This window comes from Crinia signifera, chromosome 1, assembly GCF_055691185.1.
Source record: "Crinia signifera chromosome 1, ASM5569118v1, whole genome shotgun sequence".
Classification (NCBI taxonomy): Eukaryota; Metazoa; Chordata; class Amphibia; order Anura; family Myobatrachidae; genus Crinia; species Crinia signifera.
Genome location: NC_139217.1, coordinates 441,765,332 through 441,788,551, shown reverse-complemented (window position 1 = coordinate 441,788,551; position 23,220 = coordinate 441,765,332). Strand labels below are relative to the sequence as shown.

Here is a 23,220-nt window from a genome sequence, read left to right as displayed (position 1 = left end):
TCTTAACATGTCAAAAAAAAAAAAAAAATCAAGTTGTCTAACATGTCAAAAATGTTGGTTCATGTCAAAAATCAATGAATATATATTTCACATGTGCTGCGTGGGTCCTGCATAGTCAGATGAACTACGGCTGCAGACGTCAAGAGATAGACCGTCTTCATCTGTTTGGGGGAGTGCAGAGGCCATGATCTCTGTCTTCCCATGGAGATTTTCTGGACTCTAAAGGAGTTGCGATGACCGCTCTGCATGACCTCATTGGTCACTCAAGTGATCCGATGCGGCAAGACTGGATCACAAATACATGCAGGAGACATCTACTTGTACTAGACTCCTGCTACTTAATCAATGAAACGGCAGCGCCGCTCCCTCCAGCCACATCGAGCCCAAAGACCATACTGCTCACTCGAGTGCCTCAATATGTAGATGGACTATTAGCAGTATCTAGAATCTTGCGTAATTCATCTTGGCGGTGAGTTTTTAGCCATGCGGCTCTGACTCTATAGCACTCTCTTCCCCTCACAATGCAAGAGGCTCCTACTCTAGTCCCCATGCCTTCAAAACCATTGCAATTTCTTGGAGTAATAATGAATGGTGTTCAGCCACAATACCTGGTCAGTGATCAGATGTCTCCAAATACAGCACATGGCACATCCAGTATGGGCAGCAGTTTGGAAAGGACACACACTATTGCCAATTCTTTCTTTTACTGTAATAGTGTTTTCCTGAACAAGGTGGCATACAGATGGAGCCCTCCACATCTAGACCCTTTAATAGGATTAAGTGAGTAATAGGATTACTAATCCCCTACTGCAGTGGTTCCCAAACTGTGCGCCTTAGGCTCCCTGGGGTGCCTCGGGACACTTGCAGGGGTGCCTCGGGTTGGTCGTCCAGGACCAATTCAAATTATTTATGATCAATTATTTCTGGACAAAACCAGTGCTGGTGGCTGCCAATCGTAAAATGTGTACAATCAGAACCAAATCCTGCCCTTTACCACATAACTGAACCTAAGAAGCACATCTCTCATTTACAACATCAGGTTATCAAGGAACACTGAGCTGGTGACAACATCTGGCCATATAGACACAAGGGATGTCTCTCAATAACGACTTAATAGATAGAGTGGATGATATTTTACATAACATTTAATGAAACCTAAGGAAAAACTAAAATGTAAAATTTCAATAAGATATAAAAATAAAGACACCTATAAACATTGTTGGACTAGGTGATTCATCGCGCCCTGCGGGCGCTCTTCACACCGGCGTAAGGGGCTGCGCCCCCTTAATTTGTGAACGTTTGTATATGAGAAATATGGTTAGAATTGTATGAAAGATGTCTGTATTGCAACTTGAGTTATAGGTGAAATGTGTTAAATAGAGAGCATATGATTTGGAAGGGGGTGTGTATTGTTTTGTTTAATTAAAAATAGGTTACAGAGTAAGATGTACATTGATAGTGTGGAGGGTACAGTGACATTTGTGGGTGTGTGTGTGGGGGGGTGTGCGTGTTTAGGTGTGTGTGTGTGTGTGTGTGTGTGCAATAGTATAGTAGGGTGTTTTTGAGTCAGCGGCTCCCCACTGGCGGAGGTCACGACACAGGAAAACAGGAGGCTGGGTAGTGATAGGGGTGTGTGGGCATAAGGGGGAGTAAAGAGGAGGGTGGGGGACACTGTGCAGCTTCTGCCAGTGGGTGAGGGTCCAGCCTGGCAGTACAGGAGTACAGGATGGTGGCCCTGAGTCGGTGTCTCCTCCTACTGGGTGGGAGTTAGGGTGCATGAGAGCAGGTGGCTGGGCTATGAGGCATGATAGGGGTATGTGGGCAGCACAGCGCCAGACACTCCCCAGTGGTGGAAGTTACGGTTCAGGAGAGCAGGAAGCTGGGTAGTGATAGGAGTGTGTGGGCATACGAGGGACTAAAGAGGGTGGGGGACACTGTGCAGCTTCTGCCGGTGGGTGAAGGTAAAGCGTGGCAGCACAGGAGTACAGGATGGTGGCCCTGAGTCAGTGTCTTCTCCTATTGGGTGGGAGTTAGGGCGCATGAGAGCAGGAGGATAGGGGATAGGGGAATGTGGGCAACACAGGGTGAGCGGGTCCCCACTGGCGGAAGTTACGGGGCAGGAGAACAGGAGGCAGGGCAGTGATAGAGGTGTGTGGGCATGAGGGGTAGTAAAGGTTTTTGCCTGTTGCAGAGTAGGGATGGGCATTGGTGCAGACGCCATCGATGGTTGGCATTGATGGCGATTTTGCACCCTGCCATCGATAATAGTAAAATATTACTTGCATAACCATCGATTGTTGTAGCTATCGATGGTCATCCATTATATCTGACTGAATAGGCCGTGGGACAATCAGAACTCGGTGGCGGGAATGTGGGGTGGGGTGGGGGGGGGGGGGTGGAGCTATGCTCCATGTCCCGGCACCATAAAAAAAATCGATGTAGGGAAACCATCTGGTCCTCCCACATCGATGGCAAAAGTATTCAACATTGGCCATAAACCATCGATGATTTGAAATCATTGATGGTCGATGGGCATCCCTAGAACTGGAGGAGGGTGGGGGACAGTATGCAGCTCCTGGCAGTGGGTGAGCGTCTCCTCCCATTGGGAGGGAGTAAGGGGGTGCATGAGAGCAGGAGGCTGTATAATAGTGGTATGGGGGCAAGACTGATAAAAGTTGTGGCGCTGGTGCAGAGGACTGTGGGGACACTTCTGGCAGTAGGGGAACCTGCAGCGCGGCAGCCAGGGCCAGATTTCCCACCTAGGGGCGGCACCTGCTTGTGGCGGTACAGGATCCCCCATTCTCACGGGGGTAAGTGAAATGCGGGAGCGGGGGTCCGCTGGGGGGGTGGAATTGCCGGAAGGGGGTCTGCAAATTGCGGGAGGGGGGGGGGCCCATGGGGGTCCGCGAATTGCGGAAGGGTGCGGGGGTCCGCAAATCGTGGTGGTGGTGGGGGGGGGGCGGGCGTGAATTGCGGGAAGGGGGGGCCCGCAAATTGCGGGAGGGGGGGTTGTGGGGGTCAGTGAATTGCGGGAGGGGGGTTGCAGAGGTCCGTGAATCGTGGGAGGGGGTGCAAGGGTGGCGGGAATCGCGGGAGGGGCGCGAGGGGTGCCGTGAATCAAAGGGGGGGGGTGGCAGAATTGCGGGAGGGGTGGGGGCGCAGGTGTCTGCGAATCGCGGAAGGGGGCGGTGGTCCGCAAAGCGAGCAAGGGTTTGTATTTGCGAATTGCGGGAGGGGGGTGCAGGTGGTGCCGTGAATTGCGGGAGGGGGGGCACGGGCCGCGATGAATCACCTAGTTGGTTATATATTCTTGTAGAAGGATGGTAGGATGTTGCTGTCATTCAGAATGCATTTACATAAACAGTAATAGTAGTAGTAAAAGATCTGACTTAAAACACCTACAGTAAAACAGAACAGGTGTTATATATTATACAATGTCTTGGTTGATGATGTCTAGGTTGACGTGCACAAAGTTGCCAATGGAAAAAAATTGGCACAAGAAAAAATCAACACAGAAAGGTCAACACATGTAAATGTTGACATAAGTGTGGCACTTCATTGGTGTCCATGTCGACAATCCACGTGTACTCCGACTGTCAACAGCTGGGTTGGCCATGATTCATTGAGGACGCGTCCCACCCTGCGAATCACCTGTTCAGGAGGCTACCATCCGATGGTTCAGCTTAAGGCCTACGTGGACTACTGGGCACAGGAACAGTTTTTTCCCCCAGGCAGCAATCCTAGTAAATTTCTCATTAGTCAATTCCTCACTAGCGTAACCCGCACCTCCCCCGACTGATTCTGATTCCAACTGTCTGGAACGTTCCAACAGACTGAATCAAACAATGAATACCCCCATAGTCTCCATCCTTAGATTTTTGTAGTTGATAGATTAAATAATTTGGGCCAGATTCAATTGTCCCCTTCTAAAGAGACAGGAGACCAAGGGGTGATTATACAATTGATTTTTTTCAACATGCAAAAAGTCCCGTCTGCGTGCTCAAACGGGTGGCTTTTTGTGATTTTGTTTGCCACCCATAATGGGTACGAGCTCAAATTTCTGTGCCAGCAGCCGGACACACCCAAATGGAGATACATTTGAATAACTCCTTTGGACTCCCTCTAGTGGTTTGGTTGCAAACAATTGAATGTGGTTCTTTAATCAATGTGATGTGCGCATTAAACAGCATTACCATTGTAAGAACGGATCCGATACGATTTGCCGGCGGTCGGGATCCCGGCGGTCGGAATCCCGACACTGGAATCCCGACCGCCGAAATCCCGACAAGGGGGGGACATGGATCGCCCCCCCTTGCGGGCTCGCTGCGCTCGCCATGCAGCGGGCCCGGTGCCTCGCTACGCTCGGCACGCTATTTTATTCTCCCTCTATGGGTGTCGTGGACACCCACGGAGGGAGAAAGTTTCGGGATTTCGGCGGTCGGGATTTCAGTGTCGGGATTCCGACCGCCGGGATCCCGACCGCCGGCAAATTAACTGCATCCCGTAAGAACTATGTTGTTATTAGTGCAATTAGAATGTATTGTGGCTGTATAGAAGCCCTAATGCTGTATGTTGTAGAATAGGGGATGATTGATAAATGCTCTGTCATTCATCAGATCTTCCTGCATGGCGCCATGCCCTTTCCCATAGCGTACCCTGGCAAATAGGGGAAGTTATTGGCAGCTTAAGGGACTCCTGCTTGTCTGCTGTCATTTCAATTTAAAGTTGTATATTTGCATTTTTGGTTTATAAATGGAGACCCATTTACCTACATTATTACAGGTGTGTCTCCTGTTCTGATTTGGGTTTCCTATTCTGTACTGTATGTCGGTTCTAGATCAGAATGGGCTGCTTCTCCGGCTGAACAGTGTCTTATATAGCGCATACATATTCCGCAGCGTTGTACAGAGAATATTTGAACATCCACATCAGTCCCTGCCCCAGTGGAGCTTACAATCTATGTTCCCTACCACATGTACACGCACACACAGACATTCTAGGGTTAATTTCTGTCGGTAGCCAATTAACCTACCAGTATGTTTTTGGATTGCTGGAGGAAGCTGGAGTACACCCACACAAGCACGGGGAGAATATACAAAAGCTTTACAGTTCGGGCCATGGTGGGAATAGAACCCATGACCGTCCGTGCTGATATACATTTGTAAAAATTTAGATTCAAGTAACAGTGACCATAACAATGGAAGTTACTCCTTTTTATCTGCTTAGTAGTAGTCCATACCAGACAAAACTTATACGTATGTTAAAAAAAAAAAAATTCTAACCAACAAAAGCATCTGCATCAAAAGATCCTTGAAAGCAGTCTGCTTACCAGTGATTTATTGCAGCCGTCTGAAAGATATAACATGGCAATCCTGCCCTCTGCTGGCCGCAGTTGATAATGATCAGAAATGAAAAAACAATAGACTTTTTTTTATATAATTCCTGATATTTTGCCCTGTGCTTAGCAGCACAAGTAGATCTCTGTTATCTGCATAGTACAATGGTGCATTTTGTTGTTTAGTTTTGGGATATATTTAATTTGCTTTTAATTAATAATAGAAAGTGCTGTGCATTATGTTTGTGTGGGGGGCAACTCGTGCTTGGCACAGGCTGATTCTTACAGATGCTGCTATATTGCTGCAAAAATCACTGAATAACATGAGGGCACTGTGGGGCACTCAGGCTGGTATATTGTGCATGGCATTGGGGCGGTATTCGCAGTGCCAGATTTACCACTAGGCACAGTGAGGCACGTGCCGGGGGCGGCACAGCAGCTTCCTTCCCTGCATGATACAAGAAGAAGCACAGCTGGAAAGGGCCAAGGCATGGGATCTAAAGGCAGTGTGGGGTTCTCACTAATGGAGAGGGAGGCTCATTATATTCTACACTATGGGGAGAGGGAGTCACATTCTACTCTATAATATAGGGAGGGGGAGGCACATTCTACTCTATAATATAGGGAGGGGGAGGCACATTCTACTCTATAATATAGGGAGGGGGAGGCACATTCTATTCTATAATATAGGGAGGGACATTCTATTCTATAATATAGGGAGGGGGGGGCACATTCTATTCTATAATATAGGGAGGGGGAGGCACATTCTATTCTATAATATAGGGAGGGGGAGGCACATTCTATTCTATAATATAGGGAGGGGGAGGCACATTCTATTCTATAATATAGGGAGGGGGAGGCACATTCTATTCTATAATATAGGGAGGGGGAGGCACATTCTATTCTATAATATACGGAGGGGGGCACATTCTACTCTATAATATAGGGAAGTGGAGGCACATTCTACTCTATAATATAGGGAAGGGGAGGCACATTCTACTCTATAATATACAGAGGGGGTGCACATTCTATTCTATAATATAGGGAAGGGGGGCACATTCTACTCTATAATATAGGGAAGGGGGGGCACGTTATATTCTATAATATAGGGAGGGGGGCACATTCTACTCTATAATATAGGGAAGGGGGGGGCAAATTCCACTATAATATAGGAAAGGGGGGGGCACATTCCACTCTAATATAGGGAAGAGGAGGCACATTCTACTCTATAATATAGGGAGGTGGAGGCACATTCTACTCTATAATATATGGAGGCACATTCTACTCTATAATATAGGGAAGCACATTCTATTCTATAATATAGGGAGGGGGGGCACATTCTACTCTATAATATAGGGAAGGGGGGGCACATTGTACTCTATAATATAGGGAGGGGGGGCACATTCTATAATATAGGGAGGGGGAGGCACATTCTATTCTATAATATAGGGAGGGGGAGGCACATTCTACTCTATAATATAGTGAGGGGGAGGCACATTCTATTCTATAATCTATAAGGAAGGCGGAGGCACATTCTACTCTATAATTTAGGGAGGCACATTCTACTCTATAATTTAGGGAGGCACATTCTACTCTATAAATATAGGGAGGGGGAGGCACATTCTACTCTATAATATAGGGAGAGGGAGGCACATTGTACTCTATAATATAGGGAAGGGGGGGCACATTGTACTCTATAATATAGGGAAGGGGGGGCACATTGTACTCTATAATATAGGGAAGGGGGTCACATTGTACTCTATAATATAGGGAAGGGGGGGGCACATTCTATTCTATAATCTATAAGGGAGGGGGAGGCACATTCTACTCTATAATTTAGGGAGGCACATTCTATTCTATAATATAGGGAGGGGGAGGCACATTCTATTCTATAATATAGGGAGGGGCACATTATATTCTATAATATAGGGAGGGGGAGGCACATTCTATTCTATAATATACGGAGGGGGGCACATTCTACTCTATAATATAGGGAAGGGGAGGCACATTCTACTCTATAATATACAGAGGGGTTGCACATTCTATTCTATAATATAGGGAAGGGGGGCACATTCTACTCTATAATATAGGGAAGCACATTCTATTCTATAATATAGGGAAGGGGAGGCACATTCTACTCTATAATATAGGGAGGGGGGGGGGCACATTCTACTCTATAATATAGGGAAGGGGGGGCACATTGTACTCTATAATATAGGGAGGGGGAGGCACATTCTATTCTATAATATAGGGAGGGGGAGGCACATTCTATTCTATAATATAGGGAGGGGGGGGCACATTCTATTCTATAATATAGGAAGGGGGGCACATTCTATTCTATAATATAGGGAGGGGGAGGCACATTCTATTCTATAATATAGAGAGGGGGAGGCACATTCTATTCTATAATATAGGGAGGGGGAGGCACATTCTATTCTATAATATAGGGAAGGGGGGGCACGTTATATTCTATAATATATGGAGGGGGAGGCACATTCTATAATATACGGAGGGGGAGGCACATTCTATTCTATAATATAGGGAGGGGGGGCACATTCTATTCTATAATATAGGGAAGGTGGGGCACGTTAAATTCTATAATATAGGGAAGGGGGTGCACATTCTATTCTATAATATAGGGAGGGGGAGGCACATTCTATTCTACACTATGGGGACGGGGAGGTACATTCTACTCTTTAATATGGGGAAGGGGAGGCACGTTATAGTCTATACTATGGGGAGGCACGTTATATTCTATACTGTGGGGAGGGGGAGGCACGTTATACACTATACTATGGGGAGGGGGAGGCACGTTATACTCTATACTATGGGGTGGGGGAGGCACGTTATACTCTATACTATGGGGAGGGGGAGGCACGTTATACTCTATACTATGGGGAGGGGGAGGCACGTTATACTCTATACTATGGGGAGGCACGTTACACTCTATACTATGGGGAGGGGGAGGCACGTTACACTCTATACTATGGGGAGGGGGAGGCACGCTATACTCTATACTGTGGGGACGGGGAGGCACGTTATACTCTATACCAGGGGTGGCCAAACCGGTCCTCGAGATCTACCAAAGGTCCACGTTTTCCAGGTTACCTAGCTGCTGCACAGCTGTAGTCATTACTAACTGTCACATTGTAAAACCTGCTGCTGTCATTCCTACTATAGATCCACAGGTTGCCTGGAAAACATGCACCGCTGGTAGATCTTGAGGACCGGTTTGGCCACCCCTGCTCTATACTGTAGGGACGGGGAGGCACGTTATATTCTATACTGTGGGGAGGGGGAGGCACATTATATTCTATACTATGGGAGCGGCACATTATACTCTATACCATGGGTCTTCAACCTGTGGCCCTCCAGATGTTGTGAAACTACATGTTCCAACATGCATTGCCACATTTTTTCCTATAAGGGCATGCCAAAACTGTCAGGGCATGCTGGGACATGTAGTTCCACAACATCTGGAGGGCCACAGGTTGAAGACCTATGCTCTATACTATAAGGAGGGGGAGGCACATTATATTCTATGCTATGAGGAGGGGGAGGCACATTATAGTCGATACTATGGGGAGGGGAGGTACTCCAGATGTTGTGAAATTACACATCCCAGCATTCTTTGCCACAGTTTTGCTATTAGAGAATGCTAAAACTATTGCAAAGCATGCTGGGATGTGTAGTTTCACAACATCTGGAGGGCCAACGTTGGACATGCCTGGTCTATACTATCGGGAGGGGGAGGCACCGCAACCGTGTCATTTTAGCCCTGCCCCTGCAATGCCTGAAATACCAGTATTGCACGCGGGGAGTGTGGCTAAAATTATGTGATCACTCTAGGTATGCCCCCAGCAGGTTAGCCCATCTGTGGCTCCACCCCAAATGCCTCTTTTATGCTCCCGGCGATGGCCCCGCCCCCTGCCTAACTGAGCTTGCTGCCCTCTCCAAGTATGTATTAATCATTATTGTTTTTAGATGGTATTTCATGTTGAGGAAAATAAAACCTTGATTACAAACATGAATGGAAATCCACCAGAGAAGCAGAGTGTGGAATCCCATTGGAAACCAGAGCAAATGGTATAGAGCAGGTTCTAAAACTGGGTCCTCAGGATTCCACACAGTTCACTTTTTTCAGGTCACCCAGCAGGTGCACAGGTGCATTCATTACCTATTAACACACTTTAAAAGATCCACAGGTGGAGCTATTTATTTCTCTTTTGAGTTTGTGAGGAGACCTGCAAAACATGCACTGTGTGGGGTCCTGTGGACAGAGTTTGAAGGCCTGTGGTATAGAGGAACATTGATATCCATACGCAGGGGAAGGGAGGATGACATGTTTGCCAGGTGAATGACTTTATCATTTTGGAGCCACTACTAAAACAAAATAGCCTAGACCAGATTATTCACCAGCTGTTGTGGAACTACTCATCCCAGCAAGCCCTGCCACCATTTTAGCATGTTCAAATAGAAAAATCCTGTCAAGGCATGCTGGGAGGTGTAGTTTCATAGCAGATAGAGGACAGCATGATGCATAGTGTATGGCAATGTCTATCTGTTGGGGAGTTTTCTGGCATAACAGTAGGACTTGGTGGGGCAATGAATGCGGGACAGTGGGTATTCAGTACAAGAGGCCAGATGTACTAAGCTTGAAAAGTGATAAAATGGAGAGTGATAAACAACCAACCAATCAGCACCTACCTACCATGTCACAGGCTGTGTTTGAAAAATGACAAGTAGGAGCTGATTGGTTGGTGGTTTATCACTCTTCATTTTATCACTTTTCAGGTACATCTACAAGGTGGGAGAATACATTACATGTGTGGTCTGGGTGGCCAAATCTGCTGTAATTATCATCCTTCCTTTGTAGATCATCAGTTACATATGAGCGATGAGCCATAAACACATACTTGCCTACCCTCCCGGAATGGCCGGGAGGATCCCGAAAATCAGCCCCCCCCCCGGCCCGCCAGGAAGGTGGGCAACTCTCCCGCATGCCCTCCAAAGCCCCACACCCCCACAGCCTCTGAAAGAATTTCCGGAATTCCCAGGTTGGCGCATAATTTTAACCCCACCCCCTCCTCACGGACCCACTTCTCGTGGAGTTTGTGCTTATTGGGGGTGGGGCTCTGAGACGTCTGCCTTGGTTGTCCTGTCCGGTCTTCTCCCGGAGGCAACTACAAAGGTCGGCAAGTATACAGCAGTTTGACTTCAAAACCCCCAGACTAAAACAAAATTATTTTTTTTTTCAGTATCCCACAGGTTAAGGTACCCATACATGCTGCGATGCGTTATCGGGTGGATTGCATCGCAACACATGCGTTTTGCATGCCATGCAATCCGCAGGCAGTACAAGTATGTGCAGCATATACTTTTTGTACTGTGCGATGCCCGCGGGAGCGTGCATCGTGTTGCATTGCACGCTGCTATCACAGCGTGTATGGGGGCCTTTACCCGTGGGGCTTACCCTGTGAGGAAAGCCTCGAGCTTTAATGCTCATATTTCCTTTTTCCATGAGCCCTGTGCTAATACTCATTAACCCTTTAGTTCGACCGGGTTAATTTACTTAAGGGCAAGTAATCCTTACTACTGTGGATTTCTGCCCCGCCTCAGGAAACTGCTATAACTGCAGTGAATTGAATGTGCCCCTAAGTCAGCATTCTTGGGGCACAACACCGGTGCCAGCGCTGGAATGGCACGTGTATTTAGCAGGCAGTGTGTGGGTCTTAGAGTCCCATCTTCAACATGTCATACCACTGGTTAAAAACACTCGTAATACACCTTCAGCCATAATATTAACACTACCCTCCTAATATTATGTAGGTCCCCATTGTGCCACCAGCTCTGACCTGTCTAGGCCTGGATTCCACATAAACATCTGACGGTGCCCCGCCGTGTCTGGCACAAAGATGTGATCAGCAGATTCGTAAATCCTAAATTGTGAGATTGGGTCTCCTTAGCCTGGACTTGCTTTTCCAGCACAAAACTGTGGCAAGGCATGATGGGACATACATTCACAACAGCTGGAGGGCCGTAGTTTGGACATGCCTGCACTAAGGCGTGTTCTGGGAACAGCGCATGAGACCTGCTGTTTTTAAGATGTTCCAATTCAGTTGTCTACCTATCACCGTTTGGCTGTTGGCACCACCAATCATGTAAGGCATCATTCAGAGTGTGTGCCCATAACTGTGGACATACAGTGTGACTTATTTGATTGTAAGCTCTCAGGAGCAGTTCCCTCTACCCTTATCTGCTTTTACTTCCCTCACTGAAGCCATCTTCTACTATCTACAGCCAACACCGGCACCATTCCTTTGGGGTTGGCTGTCCTGATGCCCATTTGTATATTATGCAGCAATGTTTATAAACTATGCCCATGTTCTGTACTGTAATGCGTCATACACACGGGCAACTGAAGCCCTGTGCTAAGCGATGTAGGTTAGCAGAGATCACTGGGCACACATCGGAGGCACACATGCGATGCACCAACGATGTGTGCTAAGAGATCTGTGTGGATCAGTGTTCTCACCATGAGAACACTGGTGATCTAACTAGAGTTATACTGCATGCAGTTCACTACTTGTCGGGCGATCTCCATCGATGCGCTGGGCAACGCAATTTTCAAAATCTGCATTGCCCATAGAAGCCTATGGGCTTCTATCGCAGTTTTCTGATGTGAGGGATCCAACCAGATCCCTCCCAGCATCCCCAGCGGTGCATGCCTTACTTGTCGCATGCTGGAAGTCCTATCATCGCAAGTGCCATCCTGTGCAAACCTCTTCATACACGCAGTGTTAGCAAATGGCGGTACGCATGTGGAGGCTGGCAGCAAGATTCTAGCGGTGCTTGCTGCATCTCGCCCATAACTCTGCACATGTCCTGCAGATCGTACTCACCGGTAAAGGTATTCCATTGAAAGTCTAAGCAGTCACTGATGTATATTTGCCACATAGAATTAGAGAATTTTTAATTACTTTAAAAATGGTTGAAATAGTTTTTGCCCCAATACACAGTATGTCACACCACTGTGCCTCCACTGTATGTAGGGAAGCCAATTCCCGGGGGAATTTTTTCAAATCCCGGGATTCGGGTTAGGCCAACTGAACCTATTCTTTCCTCAAACCTATTGAATGTTGAATACTTAACATGATGTCGACTGCTTTTAGTCACTATTCCCACAATCTTAAATAGACCGTTTTCTCTGTCGTAGGCTGGGTAGTTTGACTTTTTTCATGAGCAACACTGTTGTTTATTAGTGTAAATTATATACCCATGCTTCCCTAATGTATGAAGTGGTTACCCTGAGTTTTGGATTTTTACATTGTAGGCACCCCAAAAAGCTACACATATAACACATTGCAAAGAAGTAACAGGGGTAGACATTTCTGGTGCCAAAAATCCCTCCCCACATACCTAACATGTGCCCCACCCAAAAGTTCATCACAAAACATTGCAGGCACCCAAAAGCTGCACGTGTCACATATAACACATTGCAAGCAAATAAGAAAAACATAAAAAACCTTTTAGGCGCCACTATTTCTACCGCACCCCTAACATCTGCCCCAGCCCAAATTACATCACAACACATGGCGGCGCACAAAAGTGAAACCTCTTTGCTAAAACATGTTCAGAAACTTAATTTAAAAGTGTATCCAAACATCCCCCCCCATCTCTTCCCCCCCCCCCCCCAAATACTAGAAAAAACAACTTGGGGTTAATTGAATAAGATGTGTATTCTACTTCACACGTGATGTTGCTATGGGCAACCAATCAGAATCAAGTTATTTATTTAGCACCCTCTAGAAGATAGTAGACAGGATCTGATTGGTGGCCCATAGCAACATCACATGTGAAGTAGAATACACATCTTATAAATGTCCCCCCTTGTGAGAGCCCCTCCCTCAATCTGACCTATTCTCCAGGTGTCCTAACTGGGAGCGGATCCAGCTCGCCGCCAGTGGTAGTGCTATGATGCCACTGCAGTTCTGCCAGTTGAAGTTGAGGATGCGGTCATTTGGTCTACAGCATGATGGTCGACAGTCATTAGGTCAACATGGGTCTAGGTCGACATAGAAAAAGGTCGACACGATTCTAAGTCGAAAGGTCATTAGTTCGACAATGTCTAGGTCGACAGTCATAAGGTCGACATGGGGGTTTTCCACTGTTTTTTGAGCCAACATGAGCCGACAGGCGGTATTTCATGCCCTACCATCCACTAGGGTGTGGTGGCGGAATAAAATAGTGTGCCGAGCGTAGCGAGGCACCGTGCCCAACGCATTGCGAGCACTTTAAACTGTGTCAATGTCGACTGTGTTGACATTCAGGTAAAAAAACTGTGAAAATCCCCATGTCGACCTTTTGACTGTCGACCTAGGCATTATGACTAATGACTTGTTGAACTAATGACCTTTCGACCTAGAACCATGTCGACCTAGACCCATGTTGACCTAATGGTGTCCACCTAAAGACTGTCGACCATCATGCTGTAGACCAAATGATCCCAACCCGTTAAGAAACAAAAATACATTTGTACCTGCAGATATAATGCACTGTGCCTCGCTTCTGTATTCATATAGGCTTGCGGGTTTCAAAGCCACTTGTGGGGAGGTGCATTATACCAGTGTGAAGTGTTGCTGTCAAGTAGGCAGTTATCATTACTCAGAGTGTTTGTATGCAGCATAGACGTTCTCAAAATAAGGCTGATTCCTGGGAGTAATAAATAGATAATAATTGAGGGTAAACACAGCTGTTCTGATGTTCCAGGAAAAGGAAGATCATACAACTCCCGCTGACTGATTATACCAAGTCTTTTATTTGCATTAGTTCTTGTTTCGTCTGGTGGTATTTTATTTTTATTACTATTCAGAAATGATATATGATTGCAGTGAAGTTTCAATTGTTGAGATTTCTGAGCTGTAATAAAGGCATGGAAAGGTTTTATATTTGCATTCTCCGCAGATCTGTCAGCAGAAAGGTTTTGTAGTATTTAATTTTTTTTATTCCCCCATACCCTAACCCTAACGCCCCCCACTTTATATGTGAGCATCTGGTTATAGACTTGGCATTATTTATCAAATTATTCCCCACAATGTATTACTCCATGTGTTATCCAACCCACAATGCTGGAGATTCATATAAAGTAAGATAACTGCATTCTGCTTTTTTGCCACCGGAGGGCAGTGCAGATTAACACTAGCGTGTTGCGCACTCTCACGCTTATGTAATTACAGAATCACACTGTTTGATATTATCCTTAAAATAAAGCCAGCTTAAAAGGAGCTATTTCAATTATTCTGCTCTTTTTATAGTAAGATGACTGAGTTCTCTCTACCCATTTTCTTTCTGGCTGTGGAAGTGCCGATACAGCAAACAAAATTGGTATAAAATTGTAATCCGAGATGCATTTTCTTATTGTAATATCCCGCATTATGAATACTACTCCGTTAGTAAAATGTCCTACATCATCTTTTTTCAGTGAACAACTTTAACAGCTGAGTGTCTACTTGTAACTGATGATATTTGTGTGGCGTTCTGGGAATGTTTTGACAATGGTAATATATAACTATAGTGTACCGCTGATTCTGTATCTGGCGGTTGAATTGGAACAGGTTCCTAATACTGCTATACTTCGTGTACAAACAGAAACTTGGGTCTATGACGACTGCAGTGTGGCATATAGATGGGGGTATCCGAAGTCCAATATAGCATCTAGCAGGATCTTCTCCGGCAGGCATTCCCACTCTCGGTCCTCAAGGCACACCACCAGTGCAGGTTTTCGTGATTTCCAGGCTTGAGCACAGGTGACTTTAACTAGTACCTGAGTTATGTTGTTGTACCCATTTGTGCTGAAGCCTGGATAGCCCAAAAACCTGCACTGTTGGTGTGCCTTAAGGACTGAGGTTGGGAATGCCTGCTGTACTGTATCCAGGGATAATGTGCACTAGAACTGTGTGAACTAGAAAAGTCTACTGAAGGCTAGACAGCAGCAAGAGTTGTTCCTTGGCTTCCTACATAATTGTGTACTTTCACACACACGATACGCTATACAAACTGAATCAGTGATGTTTACGCAACTGTTCCTTGTGTCAGCCTTATAGCTCTGATTATCAGGCATGTCCAAACTATGGCCCTCCAGCTGTTGTGGAACTACACATCCCAGCGTGCCTTGCCACAGTTTTGCTATTAGGAGTGCTAAAATTATGGCAAGGCATGCTGGGATGTGTAGTTTCATAACAGCTGGAGGGCCACAGTTTGGACATGCCTGATGTATGGCCACTGAAACATAGTAGCCCGTATAGCGCTACACCTAACCTTTATTTCTGCACTGTATTACTTTAATGTTAAATCTGACCTCCCCGCTGATCGGCACCCTGCCACTTACTGCTTACATCCATACTCTACGCGCGATACAAGTCGCATTATACATAGCACCTCAGCTTTGTGTGACTGCAGCGCTGGGTGTCTTTTTGTGAAAACATTTTTGCAGCTTTTGTTTTACCCTGTTAACATATTTGCAGGATGGTGCGAATATCAGACACAAGCAGCTTCTGCTGATTAAAATGATATGCAGCATGCCTATATTCAGTAATTGACTGTCTTCAAACTGAATATGTTACAGTGTTTTCTTGGAAAACACTGTGACGTAGCATTTCATTTGCAGATACAGCCGCAGTCATTCGGTTTTGCAGTTAACGGAAAAAGTTGCAAAGAGGTTGCCCGGCACGACTAGAAAGGCTGTATAACGCGAAAGGCAGCTACAGTAGCTGTATGTGGACACATCTGTATAAGTAGGATAATCTGGTACTCCCTCATCTATGCGGCCACCGCTTACGCCAGTTACGTTAGCCACTTTCAGAATAGCATCATTGCCCCTTCGCTCACCACAACTTTACTAAAGGTAATAGATGGTGGTGTGGACACAGGGTGGTGCGCCGTACGCTACGTAAGTTCCGTAGCGTAAGCGGTGGCCGCAAAGATGATAAAGTACCGATAATACTTGCTCAGAGAACAGGCTTATCCATTACTTGGCAAGATCTACAAGACCTGTTGTAGCCCGAACAGACCTGTTTTTGAATAATCTTCCCTTATGTTGCTGGCAGATTCCTGTCCTGAGTGTCAGTGCTTAATGTGTTTCAGCTGATATCGGCCTGTACAAGGTCACTGGAAGATGACGAGTCATTTTCTCCGTCTGCCTCTGGTCTTCAGAGGAGAGATCCTGTGTCATAATTCAGCATGTTACATTACAGAGATTTATGTGGTAGGCGGAAGGCTAACCTGTGCGACGTCTGTGCAGATAACAGGGATAAATATCACTTTGAACTGTCTGACACCGGGCCATAGTTCATTATGTCTGCATGTGGATTGTTTTGGTTTTATGGTGCATTTTACTACTGGAAGGGTGGTGGGGATTTTATGGAATCATTGCTGTAATATTGATGGCATAACCGGTAGAAGTTGCCTGGACTATTTCTGCCTTCCACGTAATCACTGGGTCTGCTAGCAAAAGGCTCTGTGTGCGAAACAAGTCACTCATTTGTTGTGTGTGACAAAGATCAGACTGTTAGCACAGCTTTGTCTGCAGCTGATTCCCAGTGCAAATAATAATGAATTCCACTGCATTCTGAGCAACTGGAAATGGCTACTTTTTCCCAGCACCCTCTATTTCTCCATTGTGACGCAGAGACCCGTAGGCCGGTCACCCGTCTGGTCACCAACCATCAAAGCTGTGAATTTAGTTGAATATTCCTGAAAGACTGTGGGGTTACTGCTATTTTTTTATGTGGAGCCAATATCCAAAAAATTGTGTTGTGTTTAATAACCCAGTAGACTTCTCCACATATATTGGATTAAAGCAGTTCTGCTTATTATTTATTTATTTATTAACCGTTTCTTATATACTGTAGCACACACATGGGCCCTTATTCAGATCTGATCGCAGTACAAATTTGTTCTCAAAATGGGCAAAACTCTCTGCACCTGTTACATCTGCCCCACCTGCAGTGCACATGGTTTTGCCCATTTTGATAAGAAATTTGTACTCCGATCAGATCTGATTAAGGGCCATATTCCACAGCGCTTTACATAGTATATTTCAACATTCACATCAGTCCCTGGCCCAGTGGAGCTTACAATCTATATTCCCTACCCCATGTGTACACACACACAGGCATTCTAGGGTTAATTTGTTGGGAGCCAATTAGCCTACTTGTATATTTTGGGATTCTGGGAGGAAACCGGAGTACCCGGAGGAAACCCTCGCAATTACGGGGAGAATATACAAACTGCACAGTTAGGGTCATGGTGGGAATCGAACCCATGACCTCAGTGCTGAGGCAGTAATGATAACCATTACTCCTTTCATTCCACTCCCAGCTGCCTTGTTGCAGACTGCAAATTAAAAATGTCAGTTAGGACCTGGTTGGTGGGTACTTTATCACTCTGTGCTTTTATAAATGTCCCCCTTACACTGCAAATGGCATCCTCTACTGGAGATTTCATGAGCGGTGCGATAATTATCAGAAGGAGGGAGTTGGACAGTTCATGTACGGCTGGTGGGAAACGAATGAGAGCAATTTATTTATTACAGTTTATATAGTGAACACATATTCCACAGCGCTGTACAAATAATATTTAGTCATTTAAATTAGGCCTTGACCCAGTGGGGAGCTTAAAATCTATCGTCCCTACCACACACACTTTCCGAATAACCTGCCAGTATATATTTTGGGTTCTAAAATCTGCAAAATAAATGGACATGCGTTTTTTTGAATACCCTTTGCTGTAAGAAGCAGAGATTTAGGATTCAATACAATGTTACCAATATACCAGTCTGCATTTGCAAAATATATATTTTTTTAAACGTTGAGAGGGTTGTCATTAGTGACTCGGGATGTGGGATGAACTTTGATACTTGCCCGAAATATTGTAGCGCATACAGGGTCATTCAGGGATGCAAATAAACTGAATCGGAAAGGGTTTCCACAACAATGTATTCTAATCCTAGTATGTCGCGTCTCCTCCCCTGCTTCCTGCATTCCCGGTGAATGATGTTGAACATTACTGCGAGGTGGTGCTAAAGTCCGGCACAGGGAAATAGGTTGACTTCTACAGACTGCATCTGCTGCAGCCCAGGAAAGTCAGAAAGGGCTATTGTATTAGCAGGGGAGTGGCTCCCTTTGTTATTGCAGTGCACTACTGGCAGTGCAGACTGGCAGGCCTTCTCCCTGCGACTGTCTGTCTGTCTGGCTGTGATTGGCATGGAGCGCTTCCAATAGGAAGTCACTGCCACTGTTAAGCAGCCCCCTGTAGTAGGCAGGTTTTAAAAGGGGGGGGGGGGGGGGGGGGGGATTTGAAAAGAATAGCAAGTATGCATAGAAAATAATATATAATTTTTTTTCCAGTGACCACATTTAAAAATGTATGTGCAGCGACCAAGCCCAATGGAGTATGATGCAATCTTCTACTTGCATAGAACAAGTGTGCACTGCAGTGTATAGTCACATTTGCAATCAATGTTGTGTTTTACATAAACAGGGTTAATTGTTTATTTCTTTATGGAAAGTTATTTTCTGCTACAGAAAATATTTTCAGCACCATGTACTTAATTATATTGCTGGGTCGCTTATCCCCTGATCACGTTCTGATGCGTCTTTCATAGGCGAGGGACCAGAAGTTAGAACCTGTTGCTTATTTCTTCTGAATGGAAGTTGCACGGCGTCCGTTCCTTCTGTGCAGAAAACGAGATGTGGCTGAGAAGACTCGGGGAAGGCCGTGCCTCTCCATCAGACCTTTATGTTTGCCATACGTATAGGAGTTCAATAGGGGGCCCCCATGGCTTTGATGTAACGCCGGAGTGGAGATTAATGGAAGAGCGAGTGAGGGAAATACACTTAACTATGAAGTGCAATGAATGCCAATGGGCCCCCAGAATCAATGGGCGTCCGATGGGTTAAAACTCGTTGGCCGAAGAAGATTTTCAGGTTGCTGTGGGTTCTCAAGCAGGTAGAGCGGTTCCTGCGTGTTAACAGCCATGGCACCCCCCCTTTCTCCTCCCCCCCCCCCCTTTTCAGTTCACGCATTGCTAAGTGCTGACAAAGTCCGGGATTTCTTCGTTAAGGCCTTCAGAAAACTGCTCGGTGCACTCAGATTGAATCTTCTGTGTGTAGGACTTCATGAAGGCATTAGCATGTGCTTTGATCCCCCTTGTGAATGGTACTGGGTAGGCCACAACCAGATGGTGTTACAGGGGACAAACAGTTGTGTTTTAACATTTCTCAATAGACTGTCTAGACGGGCCTAGAAGCAGACAGATACAGCCACCCATCAAATTAGCGTTTGTCAGATTTATGTTAATCAGCCCACCGTAGCCCCTTCCTGTCACCGACTCCAAGATTTATGCTGTAAAAATATAAAAAAAATAACTCCTAGCTATATGCATTTTTCTTTCCAGTGTTTTTTATTTATTCTTTTCGTCTTTTTTTTATTTATTTTTATAAAGCTTTATGCATGACCGACAACAATGCACGAATGCGAAGCGTCGCTGACGTACTTCTTGTCCAGAAGAGGAAAAGTTTTTTTTTTTGTTTTTTTTTTAATTCTTGTGTGTGGCATTGTAGCAAATGAGCATTGCCATGCTGCAGGGAGTAATTTGAACCTCCCTGTGCAGTGGGAATCACCTCTGACAGCCACTAGTGCCATTGTTTTTCTAAGTCTGACCCCAACAACTTTGATCATGTTCTCATTTACAGGCTCGTCTGGGCGCATATTTTAAAACCTAGATAGCAACAAGTGTGAGAACGGTCTTGTCCGGTTTTTAGGGCTTATGAGAAGAAAATGCAAGGGATACACTTTATAGTTATCTTGCTTTGATAAGGGTGCATTGTTGTTGGTGTTTTTTTGCCTCATAAATTTAATGACATCCGCCTCAAAAATATCCATTTTTGTGCATACGTGAGCGTTGAAGTGAGGTGTAAATGACCGAATAATGAGCCAGGTAGAATGCGGGATGGGTGACAATTGTTCTAGGGTTTTATTTTTTTAGTATGTTCAGTGATCGCTCATGTTTTATCCACATAGACTGGGCACATTAATCAAACTATTTGCGGCTAAATCGGTTAGCCGCAAATATTTAAGTATCCCCCGAATGTATCAAAGGGGGACTGCAGCAGGAATCTCCAATCCCTGCTGCGATCCCCCCTGCATTGCCGCCGGCCATAGGTTTCTATGGGGGGTGCGAAGCTGCCCGATGTATCAACATCGGGCAGCCCAGCTTTGCATCTCTGGGTTATCGCCATCCTGAGATGGCGATAGCCCATTGTAGCCTATGGTCTACACACCGCACTGCTCCAGCGGCAGCGGGGTCGGAGGGGGGTCAGCGCTAACTGCCTCAGGACTTTGCAGGGATAGGCTCTTTCCGGAACCCTGTCCCTCAGGTATGATACATATCACCGATGGGATCGCGTTTTACAATGCTATCCTGGGCGGTAACATTCCGCCCAGAACGCATTTTAAATGCGATCCATGATTAATGGGCCAGTGGGCCAGACTCTTAAGCTTGGTAGACACTGCCAAGGTATTGTCACAAGGAGTTCCCTGCTGAATCCCAACGACACATCGGGAATATTGCTCAGTGTATCTGCCCGATATGCGGGTGTCGGCAGTCGCTAGCGAATAATTTTAGGACGGTTACATTCAATATTTTTTTATGGGGGGGGGGCAGAGGTTTGATCTCCGCATGTCCGGAACGCTGCAGATCACCCGTCCGATGTCTGCTTCTATATATGTAGATTGTTGGCTTGGCCTGTGCAGATCTCGTACTTGTTACTTTTAGAGACGGGTTTAATATGTCCGGTGACATTCGAGGTGTGATGTGCATAACGCAGAGGTTCCTGAGCGCTGTACGATTAGCTGGCAGCCCTGCCTTGTTGTCCCGTCTTACTCCAGCCCTATCACACTGTTACCGCAACACATCCAGCGAGCTGTGATCACAAGTGGATTATGTATCCCTGAAATCCAATAAAAGGACGCCAGCCCCATCCAATGAACTGCACGTTATGTTTATTATACAGTTCCCACATGAGTCCTGGCTGTAGAGGAGTAAGGAGAACAGCTCTGCTCCCCTAGCATGTGTGTTACACATCATAACCCTCCTGACTGGGACGTATGTTTTATTAAAATCCTCACTTTTCAGGCTGTTCCAGGAAAGCAAGCCCTACAGGGGCTTCTCGGGCGCTCTGGTTGCCCCCCCCAGTTGTGCGCACCCCCTCTGGGCCTTTCGCCTGTGCTGTTGAATGTATTGTGGCATATGTCATCCTATATGATGATTCCATTTTTTTCAGCTAGGCCTGTATGGTGATAATGGTATATTCCTGGCCATGGTGCCGACCTGTGTCTGCTAAGACTTACGTTTTATGTCAGTATTGCGAAGAATGCGATGAGTATTTGCAAAATCCCATTATCGGATGGAATAAATGTTGCACGCCAGTTATATACTATAATATGCTGCACATCGTTCGGTCACACGTTCCTCCATGGATTGTCTGTTTGCTCAGTACAGCGTTGTATGGTGCATTGAGCTATTTATGACCTATATTGGTATATACGGGAGTCTTCATTTAAGCACCTTGCACTTTTTTTTTAAAACCCTTGCATTTCTTCTTTTCTGCCTGGGGTGTCGCTCTCTGCTGTGGTGTTCTAACACAGGTTAATATGTATATTAGCAGAGAGATACAGACCAAAATGTGTTAGAAGCACTGCAGCAGAGTGACACCCCAGGCAGGAAAAGGAACTACACAGGTTTTGAAAGAAGCATGGTGCTAGAATGACCACTATAACTGTGTGTTCTACCCGGAACAGTGTAAGGCTTCTCGGCACCCTAAGCAAAACGTGAACCTGCTGATGCACCCACCACACCACTGCCACCAATACCCACTTTCTAGCCCCTCAAGTGAGACTGGGAAGAAGGGGGCCTCTTAGAGATTCCACAGCTGCAATCTGCATTAAGTACAACAACGATGTCTTCCTTTTAGAATTGGTGGTACCCAGCTGACCCACCAGATGCCGTGCTGCCTAAAGATGGAAAATGGTGGAACTAGTCGTGGTTATATCCAGTGGCGGCTTGTAACTTATGGTAGGAGGGGCTGCTGCTGGCCTTGATGCTGGCACCCCCACTCCCATGCCGCCGCTGTCTTTCTGGTCCCCACTGCAGCGTTCCCGGCGCCTGGACAATGATGCCAGGCACCGGTACCTCTGTACTGTGCATGCGCATTAAGCCATCTTCTATGGGCTGCTTTGGCAACAGCTCATAGAAGTGAAATCATGGTCCCGGCGCTTGAACAATACAGATGACAGGCACCGGGACCAGCGCAGGAGCAGTACCAACAGAGGTATTGTGCATGCACAGACCCTGGATTTTATGGGCTGCCACCCCCCCCCCCCCCAATGGGGATGACTGGCCGGTCAGACTTCCAATAGGCAGTCACTGCCAGTCACAGTGAAGCCAGCGCAGTCTCACAGACTGCATCTGACTTCACTACAGTGGCGGATTTTACCTTTTGGGGGGGGGGCTGCAGCCCTGCAGGTAAAAACCGCCACTGTTTATACCTGATAAGGGTTATATTATACGTGTACTGGATCCTAGAGGAAAGTTCTAGTGGTATAAGCAGACCTTGTGCCCTAGTCGGAGCCTTAGTGCGCACTCACCTTTCTGTGTTTGTATAGTATTAAGGTTATGGTATAGGGGGTCCAGAGTGACTAGGTCTACACCTAAAACGGCCGAGAGTAACTAGATCGACACCTAAAATCCCATACCACAGGTCAATATTGACAAATGGTCGAAACAAGCTTAAGGTCAACATGGACACAGTCACCACAAGTTTTTC

General features: G+C 46.1%; 1 protein-coding gene across 2 annotated transcripts in view; it reads left to right on the top strand.

The window, feature by feature from the left end:
- The window catches only part of ARL15 (ARF like GTPase 15), a 235,068-nt gene that overhangs the window by 48,486 nt on the left and 163,362 nt on the right, over positions 1-23,220 (top strand). The window lies entirely within an intron of this gene.